Source organism: Microtus ochrogaster, chromosome 7, assembly GCF_000317375.1.
Source record: "Microtus ochrogaster isolate Prairie Vole_2 chromosome 7, MicOch1.0, whole genome shotgun sequence".
Taxonomy (NCBI): domain Eukaryota; kingdom Metazoa; phylum Chordata; class Mammalia; order Rodentia; family Cricetidae; genus Microtus; species Microtus ochrogaster.
In genome coordinates this window covers 44,397,551-44,409,422 of record NC_022014.1, presented here as the reverse complement: position 1 = coordinate 44,409,422, position 11,872 = coordinate 44,397,551, and the positions used below count along the sequence as shown (strand labels likewise).

At 51.5% G+C, this 11,872-nt stretch overlaps 1 protein-coding gene across 6 annotated transcripts in view; it reads left to right on the top strand.

Annotated features, from left to right (window-relative positions):
* The window catches only part of Acsl6 (acyl-CoA synthetase long chain family member 6), a 60,003-nt gene that overhangs the window by 2,328 nt on the left and 45,803 nt on the right, over positions 1-11,872 (top strand). For 2 of the 6 annotated variants that reach the window (XM_005350073.2, XM_026780705.1), the window contains exon 1: positions 8,798-9,025. The exons of the other annotated variants lie outside the window; for them this stretch is intronic. The gene's annotated coding sequence lies outside the window, so the exon portion shown is untranslated. Of the gene's footprint in view, positions 1-8,797; positions 9,026-11,872 lie in introns of those variants that run through there. 6 annotated transcript variants of the gene reach the window in all.

Below are 11,872 nucleotides of genomic sequence, written 5' to 3'. Positions count from 1 at the left end.
TGGTGGTGGTGGTGGTGGTGGTGGTGGTGGTGGTGGTGGTGGTGGTGGTGGTGGTGGTGGTTAACAGACTTTTTATGGCCTCTACGATGAGAAGCCTATGCACCCCTTCCCAGTACTTGGCTGGCTCCCTTTGTCCTCCTCCAGAAAGAACCCCATCCAGCATGTGTTCAAAGCTTTGGTCTTTGGTTCGGAAGCTTTGGTCATCTGTGGTTTCAGGAAAGTGTCTGGAGGCTACAGAACCACACTTGTGATAGGGGTCATCAGTAGCCCGTGAGAAACACCCCATACAACTGTCACTGAGACAGGCTGGCCTTCTGTCATGCCTCCTTGAATGAGAAAAGGGGATCTGCTTCACTGAGGGGCTCTACAAGGGCCTCGGAGAGTCAAGCAGAGCTTTTCCTGGGATGGGTGGCAGCTGCTTCCGCTTAGGCCCAGCTGCTCTGTTTGCTAGAAGGATGAGTATGACTTAGGGTTTTCCTTGTATGCTATGCTCCTGATGAATTGTGGGCTTTATAGAGCATGTGTCTGCCCTCTGTGGGACTGGATCCCAGGCTTTCTCTGGGTGGAAAGGCATGAGAAATGCATACTAACACATACATGCATACACACACACACACACACTCTCACACCCAAGGATGAATTCTACTTTGTAGTGCAGGATCCCAGTGTAGCTACAAGGTTCCTGCCGCTCGATCAAACAGGAGGGCACTCCTGAGTCAATGTCACTCTTTATGTGCTTTACGTGACTTATTGTACCCCAAAGGAAGCAAGGCTTGATCTGGCAAAAGTTGACCTCAAGAGTTCTCAGGGAAAGACAGAGGAAAGAGCACCCCGGAAGACAGCAGCCACACCTCTGAGCTGCACAGTACTTGGCCATTTTAGATCTCACCTGAATGTTGAGTTGTAAGCAAAGAGACAATGATGTGGATCTAGCGTGAATCAGGTGCTCAGTCTGATTAGAACTGTGCCCTCCACACACCCAAGCACAATGGAATCAGCGGGTTGGGACTCCTGCCCATATCTATGACACTGTGTGCAGACTGTAAAGAGGGGCCACTCCTGATGGATTCATTTCTAAAAGGCACCCCTCCCTTCAGGCTGATGTAGCCCTGTACTCTTAAACAAGGTCCAACCTGTTTAACCTCAGACCTGACCCACCAGTGACATCTTTATGGGTTTCTGCGGGGACGCAGGGCGTCTGTCAGACAAAGGTAGGCCAAGTGTCGGGTGAAGGAAGTCAGAGCTGTCAGAGTTATGCAGAGAGAATCATGTGAGCCTTCAGGGCTGAGTCTTCAGGGTCTTGTGCCTTGGGACCTGGGTTGTTGGAACATGGAGAAGAGGGTTTTGTCAGGGGGCACAGAAGAGCCCTCTGCTTAGACACAGTGGCCAGGCTGAGTCAAGAGGAAAAGACTGGAGGCCAGGAGTGTTGTGCAGGACTGTTATGTTAGCAGAATAGTTGCATCCCGGCTTGGCCTGCACTGGGACTGGGCTCCATAAAGAGACAGAGATGAGTCTCCAGCCCTGATCCCTGTTCTGGGGACATAGACCTGGCTCTATTGAGTAAGGCATGGCTATACGAGGCTGAAGTGAGAGGTATCTGCCCAAACAGGTACAAACCGGCTGGCTCAGCTCAGCCGCAGCAGAGCTCACCCCAACCCCAGGGTCCACTAGGGAAATGACTGGCTTGAAGTCTGGGGCTATCAAAGGAAGTCCAAAAAGGCAGCTAAGAATTGGAGCTGATGGTGGAGCTCCTGGAAAATTAGGCATTTGGGGCATGCCTCCCAAAGGAGGAAAGTTTGAATTTGCACCCAATCCTTTGCCTTGCGGGAAGATTCTGATCATTTAGCTGCCCACAGCCTGCAAGGGAATTTTAAGGTTGCACGTGAGCAAGAACTTGCTGACACCAGGGGGCAGCATAACCTGCCATCCTGCTCTCGGGTGATTTTCTGGGGGTTTGTGATTCTAAGGGCTCTTAGTTTGACCTTCCCGAAGCTGAACCTGGCTCAGTGATAGAACTCGGGGGCTGTCCCATACACTTTTCTACGGTAGAAGGTGTGCTGTTTATCTACCCAGCACCAGGCACACAGTAGGCACTTAGAAATTCCTTGAATTAAGGGGGGGGGGTGTAAACATATTATCTGCATTTCTGTTTCGTCCTGCACACACTGTATGTCAATCACCACGTTTCTATGATTCTGCAAGCGTCCCTTCAACCTTCCCACAATGCTGTGCTGCTGTTATCACTACTTAACCCGTGCAGCTCTGAGACTCCAAGATATTTAAGTAGAAAGGCAACTGGTACAAGCTGAGGGTCAGAAAGTATTCTCAGACTTGCTGCCCAGAGGGGAGCCAGGATTCTAGCAAGCAGAAATGAAGTAGAAAAAGAAAAGGCATTCAAGGCAAGAGGAAATGGCAATGGGAGTGTCCGAAGTAAAAGCTGAGTGTGGTGGCTCATGCCTATAATCTCAGCACTTGAGGCTGCAGACGCAAGTAGGCCAGGAGTTCAAGGATAGCTTTGACTACATAGTAAGTTCCAAGTCAGCCCGGGGTACATGAGATTGTCTCTTAAAAAAACAAACAAACAAAAAAAAACTGGAATGAATGCTGACTGCTCTGCCCAGCATAGCTGAGAGAACTCTCCAGTTGTAGGGACAAATTCTTGGTCATTGATATTGTCAAGGTTGGGATGCTTAGGGGCTCCAGAAGGGAGAGAGAATAATGGGTGGATGGATGGATGGATGGATGGATGGATGGATGGATGGATGGGGGGATTGGTGGGGGATCACCCACAACTGAGGGATGGATGGCTTTGTAGAAGGAAGATTTCTCTGGGGGCTCTTGCTTTCTTGGACTCCAAGGTCTGGTCTCTTTGTAGACAGGCAGCTCTGGGTACATAATCCAGCATAGCTGAGAGAGAGCCCCAGTCAAGGTCCTTGCCTTTGTTGATAGCCTGGTGTGACAGTCTCAGCCCCTTACCTTGAAGACAGGGCAGAGTTCTCATTCACTATCCACTGGACCTACCTCAGATTTTTAGGGGAAGGAGTACTGTAGAAAGATGCTGCTTGGGCCTGGATGGTGTCCTTAGACTGCTTGCCGATGGCTTCCTGTCACTCACTCACCTATCAGGTGTGGCCATAGGCAAATATTCCCCATACTCATGGGAGACTTGGGGTCTATAAGAGATAGAAGTGAGAATAGGGGACACATGTTGGGACAGAAATTCTGAACTGAATTCCCCTATCTATTGGAAGGTCTAATCAATAATTTCAGATCCCAAATCATTTCATTTCAATTAGTCCCACCTGACCCTATCCACCTGCTCTTCCCAGAACTGTCATTCTTCTCCCTGCCCTAGACTAAGCATTCAGCTGGAGGGCATCTGTGGAAGGTTGGGAGTGGCTGGCTCCTGGCTTGTGCCCTGTCCAGTCTGGTCTGCATTCCAAGCAGACTGCCTCTTACGGTTTTAGAGCAGTAACAATCAGAATCTCAGTTTCCAGATCCTGGGATAAGCAAATCCCTTGGAGCAGGAATCAACCTAGTAATTGGTGACCACTGGGAGAGGCGGAAGGGAGAAAGAAGGCAACCCTTGGTTGAACGGGCAACTCTGAGACACACCACATTAACTCACTCCCAGAACTCTGTCCCACTATGCAGATGGATCTGGAAAGAACGAGTGGAACGGGCTCATTGTCAGCACTATTTCTCCCTCTAGTGTTGGACTGTTGGGCTCTTGACGCCCTGCGAGATCTACCTGCCCACCTATTTCTGCCCTAGATCTGCTCTCAGACCTAGTGTGAATACTGTCAGTAAGTTCTGAGGCATGAGCTGAAAGGCCAATCAGCGTTGAGATCAACCAGAAACTGAACACCAAGGTCAGCCAGAGGCTCTATGGCAGGATGGTCAGAGCCAAGACACAGAAAGAGCAGCAAGGTAGGGTGTGGGCCAGCCAGTGAGATCAGATAGGGGAGTGGCTAGAGGCTGGACAGGATGTTCTCAGGCCAATGGGAGAAAGATACTTACCAACATGGAGGGAGGCGGGTATCAGGTAGGATCCGTTCAGGGTGGAAGAGACCACCTTGGCTTCAGAAGTAGCCTCCCCTCTACTTAGTTTCCAGAGCTGGGGCTACATGAACGAAGCTCTGCTACTCTAGCACCCTGCTTAGCAGGCAGAGTTTCCGTGGTGGTGTTGGTGGTGGCTGTACCTCTCAGTGGATAGGATATGGCTTTCCGGGGCACACCTTCAACTCACCCCTACTCAGCTGCCACTCTGCCATCTTCTTAGCCTGGCCATGTCTGGGGACAGCAGTCCTTTCCTTGGCCAGCAGACTAGTTGAGGATCTGGGTATATGTGTTCCTGGCATCCTTGCTGTAGCCCAGACAGCAGGATAGGTGTGACTTGTGAAATTCCCATTTTCTAGGCCCACAGTGACCTCTCGCCTCCTTTCCCTCTGCCTCTTGATTCTCCTTCATGGAGGCACATCTTATCTTCGTAAATATGCTGTGTGACCACAATCAAAAGTAGGACAACTAGAGACAGCTGGCAGCAAGTGGTCCATTACCTCCCAAGGGAGGGCCTTTTCTTAAGGCTGCAAAGCCAACGAGGTCCTATGCCTTGGATTGTGGAAGATCCATGTAACATCTCTCGCCTCTTGTGTGGCTCCAGAATGAGCCGTTAAGTGGCCTTACCCTGGATGTCCTCTCAGACTAAATGATGCCTGCTGTGTCCCTGATTCCTGAGAGGATTCTGAACCTCACATGGGTGCTTGTGGGGCTCAATATTTACTCTGTGGTTGATGGACAGGTCTTGGTGACCCTGGAGTGTCAGAACATCAGAGGTGAGGGGTCAGAGAGACAATGACCCATTGTCACCCTCATCTGCCTGAGGAGTTCCCTCCTTTTAGAGCCCCCCCCCCAACTTGCACAAACCTGGCTTGTGTACAGGAAAGAATTTCAGGACTAACCAGTTTATGGTGCACGGTTGAGGCTTACTAAAGATACTTTAGCATAGGCATAAGCAGAAGGGTTAAGAGAAAGGGATGTGCTCAGAAAGGGAGACACACCTGAAGGCATGGCCTCCAGCTTCTCAGAGAAGAGTCAGGGTGCACTCTCTGCCCCACCTAGACATACCATTGCTGTCAAGGTATAACTCGACAGGTTGCTAAGAAGGCTTTCACCCCATTTGCTTTTCTCTCTTTTGATAAACGAGATGGCTCTGACACGTCCTGGAGGAAGTTACACTCTGATCAGCTGAAACCAGGCACCGCTGGGGATGCACAGGGGCTTTAATACATGTCCTTTCCATGTAAATGGAGTTTCTGGTGAAATTCCCAGAAAATGACAGGTTTACAGCTGGGAAAGAAAGGAGTCTTAAGCAGTTGCTGGTTGTGTTGGAAATCACGCTTATGTTGTTGTTTCCGACTATTTCCAGAGTCAGGAGGTTCCTACCTTCCTACCTCTCCTCATGTCCCCCAAAATTTCCCTGCCTTTCTACCCTGCCCCAGGAGAAGCAGCATGGGCACCAGGTGGGGGATATGTGGCCTTCTTTTCCTCCCTCAACATTCACCATGAACACCACAGGAGTTGTCCAGGTCTCCTTACATAAAAAACAAAAACAAAAGCACCAAACCAACCCAACCAACCAAACCAACAGAAACCCTTGTTTTTACAAAAAGCAAAGAATCAACGGAACTTCAGAAGGGGTGATCCTCTCTGCTGTCCTGACCTTCACTCACCCTCATGCTTTCTTTCCTCAGTGGCCACAGAAGTTTCTAGTGCCCTTTCCAAAGATGCTGAACTTTTTTTTTTTAAATGGGGAAGTCAGGATTCAGGGATGGGTACCCTCAGTAGGTCAGCATGGAACAGCCTCCAGCAACATTCCCTGGGCCGGCTGGGGCCTCACTTTGCCAGGGTCTGAAAGAGATTTTTGTTTTCTGGTGAGAACAGCCCCCAGCCTGACCTGGCTGCAGGAGCCAGCCGCAGGAGTGCAAGCCCTTTCATGTGAAGGGCCCAGAGAGGAGTGAAGCTGGCCAGCCAGCAGCGGGCCCTCCCCAGCAGCTTGGAAGGCAGGGCGGCCATTTGCATATTCCCCCATTCATCCTGCCCTTGAAAAGGAAGCCTGAGTTCCCAGTCCCTGGCTCAGCCAAGGACCCAGTGCTGGAGTTCCAAGTTAACCCTGTGGGCCTTCACTGCTACGGGGCCAGGACTGCAAGTGTTAACCAGCCCTGAGCTCCAACATGCTGATGCAGAAGGGAGCCGACTTCCATTGATCAGCATTGCCTTCTGCTGCAATAGAGAAAATTTCCTTTTATTTATTCCCACGAGAGCCAGAAAGTATAGCAATTTATCTTTGTCAGAAAAACCTTGAGCTTGAGGAAAGACTGAGTCATTGCTTAATGTGTAAGGTGTATACACACACACACACACACACACACACACACACACACACACGTATGTGGAATTGTGGGTAAAGGAACAATATGGGTTCCAGGCTACAGGAGCAGCACTCATGGCAAAGACAGAGAGACACAATTTGCCTGGGGCACTTTTGTATCCCCAGGCCTCAGGGTCCTGGATGGTGGTCAGGTGACCCACAAGCTGTGCCTTGGAAGGCATGAGGCATACAGTACCAGCTGTGATCTCTTATGTTCTGCAGTAAATAGTCAGCCTCAGCTTCGTGTTCTAGTCCTTGGTACAGCCAGTCTTTTGCCTCCTTCCCCGCACTGAGGGATCTTGTCAGGTGCCAACACCTTATAGGCTCTTCCTGTGACAAACCAATCCACCGTGTCACTCCGCCTCAGCCCAGCTGTCCTCTATGCCCCACCCCGCAGCCCCATCCTTCTCTTAAGGACATGTATCTGGCATTTCTTTCTGAGCAGGTGTCCCCAAGAGAACAGCAGTGTCCTTAAATGACAAGCAGGCAAGCAAGTCCCTCTTTAGTTTCTCCCTTCTGCCTCAGTAACCCCAAGTGTGTCTTGCCATGACCCTTTCCACTTCAAGGAGCACGGTCCTAGCTAGAGAAGGCTGTCCCATCTGTGCCTTGGCCATCTACAGTTGGACTCTTGAGCATGTGTTTCTGCCAGGAGACCAGATGTGTCCTTCACTGAGCTTGAACTTGCAGCACTTATGATGCGTCCCCAGTCTTGGCTAGCAGTGGAATGGATCCCTGGCCCCGAGACCCAGGCATTAGCAGTCCTACTGTGGACTTATCCAAAAGGGAAAGGATCATGGTGCCGCCAAGGACTTGCCTTCCTACACAATGAGACCTGGCCAGGAGTGTCCCTCTGCCTGCATGGTGATCATGGCCCTCACCAGTATCCCTGGACTTCTGCCTACTGTCCCAAAGTGCAATGTGGAAGAAGGGCTATTGCAGCTTCAGTTTGTCCACAAACCCTAAGTCCATCACAGCCATCTGTTTATTCTGCCATGTAGATATCTCCAAAGGGGCCACCGCCTTTACTGTTTCTATCCCTCTAGCCTGGGATTTCGCTGAACTTGACTTACAGTGAGGGCAAGGCTTATCTAGGCGCCTGTAAAAAGACACTGTGTTTCTGTTTGCTATGCTGACCTCAAAGCTGCTTCTGTTTCTGAGTCTCTGGAAGTGCAGTCTGAGTCTAGCTTCCCGGTCTGATCATACAAGTCTACGATCATGGTCTCTGGCAGGGGTTTGGGCTGAGTGAAAATTTCAAGAGATGCTGTCTTGAGGATGGCCGTGAAGGCTGGTGAAGGCAGGCGATGGAGGCACGGTCACGGTGCGTTGGGGTAGCCAGGGAAGTGGCTCGCCACAGTAAACCTCAGTTGGACCTTTCATGTAAGGTGCTTTAATCACCCTTAGGAGAGAGCTATAATCAGGCTCCCCAGAGAGCTCGGGAGTGAGCTACTTGGTGACACAGCAACCCTATCTCACAAGGGACACAGGAGCCGCCTCTCCTGGTAGTGCCAGAGTTGGGAAGGGCCTTGGCTCAGTCATCTGTGGCTCCGTGAATCTAATTAAAACCCAAGAGGAACATGGAGTGAAGCCCCTCTGTCATACAGACTTGAGCTTGGATCCCTGTGTAGACGGGAGAGTTGCTCGGCCTCCCAGAGTCTGCTGTCTGGCACTGTATGTTGGGGTTATTCAGATGTGCTGGTGAGACAGGAGCTTTTCTTGCCCTGGCAACTGGGTCCCTCTTCCTGGAGCAGACCTGCTCACTCAGCTTCATGCCCCTGCCGCCTGCACTTTCCACCCACCAGAACTCTGGTTATGGCCACTTGATTTCCCGCCCCTTAAGCTTTCCCAAGAATTACTATAGGAGGGCAAATTGCATACTGTAGGACTCTTGTAAACATGCTTGCACGTGCGCGCGCGCACGCGCGCGCGCGCACACACACACACACACACAGAAAATGTAATTTTTTTAAAAAGTAAAGTAGAAGACCCACTAAAGAAGTGAAATTCAGCAGATTGGGTGTTGAGGCCAAGTTCCCTGACTCCCAATAGATGTCCCAGGTGTGTGTGTATTCGTGTGTGTGTGTGTGTGTGTGTGTGTGTGTGTGTGTGTGTGTATGCGCGTTTATGTAAGAAGGCTTTGTCCTCTGAGAACTCACAACCAACTCCCCTCCCAGACTGAAGACAATGTGGGGTCAGGGAAGGTGGAAGGGCATGGGCTGAGGCCCTGGCAAACTGGCAGAGAGAGGGTTAAGGCAGAGTTGCTTGGCTTTGAGCTGGCCTGAGCTAGCACCGCCCCATGTGCAGATGAAGGGGGGCCAGTGGGGGCCTTGAGGGGCCAACAGCTCCTCACAGAGCTGCTCTGCGCCCACAGCCGCCAGGGAGCCACTGTTCCCACAGTTAATGCCTCCACTACCACCCAGCTTCTCAGGGCAAGCGGCTGTTACCATCAGCTGTCCCCAAGGGCAGGGCCTTCGCAACTTTTGTACTTGATCAAGATGTGGTAACCTCTTTCCCTGGGCTCCACAGGCCTTAGAAAGAGAGGCTGGTTCTAGCAGGACCAGCGCAACACCTGCTCAGTGCCCGGAGCCTGCTGGAAAGGTAGGATGTGAATGTAGCGTCTTTTGCAAGTTGTGTTTGAGCCCCGTTGGCTGGCAAAGTCATGAAGAAATAGCTGCTCTCCACTGAGTACTTCCTTTACCGTGTGCCTGGCACCTACTCCCTGCCCATGGCCTTATGTAAGAAGAGACCCTGAGGGGGTTGGTGACTTGCTCATGGCCACATCAAGAATCTAAGTCAGGATTTGAGTCTGGTCAGTCCAGCACTGGAATCCACCTTCTGACTCTGTCCCCAGCTTGTTGACTGGAGGGCTGCACCCTGGGGCCTGGTGAGGTTGCCATTTGAGCTCTACAATGGGAGGTGAGGTGGTTCTTTGGTGATTTCATGGCTTGGTTCAGGTTGCCGTTTATTACTAAAGGCCGCAGAGGTTTGCAAAGATCCAGGATCCCACTGGACCAGGCTGTACTGATGCTGAGAAAAAGTAAGGGTGATTCTAAGGAAATTCAAGAGAAGATTCAGAGAAATGTGGACATCTTTAGGGCCAACTTGCTACAGCCGGACTTTGGGTCCTGAGACAGTAGGGAACCAGATGAAATTTTTGAACAGTGGCATGACAGAGTCACATCTGTGTGACAGGAAGTTGACTTCAGTGTAAGTGTAAGCACAGGTTAGAGAAAAAGAGATGGTTGAAGAGGCTAGCCTGGGAATCTGAGCTGCTTTGGGTAGTGATTGGCCTGGGGCTCTGGGATGGGGGAATGGAGAGGTTTGGGAGCGGGACAGGGGTAGTGGTTCCACACTGAAGCATCAAGGTAGCCTAGGAAGGCGCGGAGTGCCAGGGTTGGAGGCTGCAACAGCAGAGGGGTCTCTCAGAGCTGACTCTCCCAGGGCTGTTTCTTCAGGGTCTGTGCTCTGAGCTTTCTACTTTATCACCTTGGAGTCGATGTGTATCCCATCATGACTCCCTTTGTTCCGTCCTCTCCCACCCTTTTTTCACAAGGAAGGTAGGCTTGTTGTGCCACCCACTCTCCAGGGTGAGCTGGTTGGGGGAAGTCTCAGGGTCTCCAGCATGAGCCACCACTAGGTATTCCAAAAGGATCCGTGTTGGAGGGAAAAGCTTGGGACAAAGCGAGTTTCTGCTGAGGGTTGGGTCCTCAGTTATAAACACCCACAGCAGCTTGCTTGGCAACGGCAGCACCAATGGTCCCTGGGGTGTTGTCTGTAAACCCCCACCTGCCATAGCTGCTGCAATCAGAAAAGCCTCCTGGGGCATGGGAAGAGGCAGCTGGGCTTGGACCTCAGGGACCACCCCAGGTAAGAGGAGGTCAGAGAAGGCCAAGGCCGTGTAAAATAACCAGAGACGACAAGCCTCCCAGAACTAGTCTCTGCTCTCCCCTCTCACATGCCAAGGGCTTGGTGGCGCACACTGGCTCTGAAGTCAGCGTCCTCAGAGGACCTGGACTCACAGCCCTGCCCTGCTGTGTCTCCCAGCTCTGAAGGGAGCCTCAGAGTGAAAGTGGGCACCTCTGACTGAGAAGGTAAAGCTGGAGAAATGAAACATGCTCGTTGCCAAGGAGGGGTGCAGGCCAGACTTGGGGTCAAAGGAACTGTGGCCGCTATAGTTGGCTCCTTAGGTGGACAGCCACCTGAGGAGCTGTGGGCTGTCCTTCATCTAACGCCCTTCACTGCACCAGATGGGAGGAGACTTGTGGTTTGTGTAAGATGAAGAGCATATGACTGGACCCACAGACTGATTCCATGTTCAGATTCTGGTGGCTCTTCATGTTCCCACCACTCGAGCTGGATTTTTCTAGGTGTTCAACAGTACTCCAAAGTAGAGGAGACTTGTGGGAATGAGTCTGCATTGGCAGGAGTGGGGTGGCCACATCAGACAAGGGGGTGCACACTGTGTCCCTGACTTGCAGAAATAGTCTTGTGTTCCACTTCCTTACAGTGAGTGTAGGGGCCACAGTGAGGACCAAACTGTGTAGTGTGGAGGACAAGTTTTCTAGGAATCAGAAGTTCAGGAGGTCTAGACAAGTCCTCTCCTGAAGCTCAGAGACCGTCCTCACAGGCTTGTGATAGTGACCTTTGTACAGGGTTCAGGGGCTCAAAGGCTGGATTACCGAATAGAGTACTGGGTTCCCCATGCGTCCCAGGCACTCTCTAGCTTCTCTCTGCCTGGGACACCCTTTTCTCTCCACTCTTCAGCCTCCACAACTGTGCTACTTCCTGCCAGCAGCCGGCTCTGCCTTGTCATAGCTGAGTCAGGCACCTCCTCTGCCTTCTTGTGTCTGATCACAGCCTAGGCCATACTGTACAACACTGCCCACTCCCTCATGTCTGCCCTGCAACTCTGAGAACAGAGGCCATGTGGAGGCTGCGGGATACATGGGTGGGAGGGTGAATGGGTGATCTGGCCATTCCATACCGTGCTCTGTCCCCTCTCCCAAATGCCTAGTTGATGCTACAGTCTGAGGTCTGTCTGTGAGCAACTGCCAAGAGCCAGGGATTGGTGGTCTCAAGATATTCTTTCAGCCTTTTTAATAGTGTTTTAAAACATACAGTGGAGTCCTTGAGGGCTGGCTAGGGGCCCACGGAGTCAGTCCTAAAGGAAACAGTCCTCGGCTCAGCGCCCACCCCAAGAGCTGGTGGAGGCGTCTAGTAGTGAGCTCATCTGGTAGGTCTGATGAGTCTTCCCATCTACACTTTAGGTAAGTGGATGTCCTGAGAAGAGAAGGCCAGCTGGCCATCTGCCCAGAGCCCTCCCTCCCTAGAGAGACTTTGCTTGGTGAAGGCACTGTGGTTCATAGCTGTGCCTCCACTCTGATGACAAGAACACGGCAGTGTGTGTGTGTGTGTGTGTGTGTGTGTGTGTGTGTGTGTGTGTGT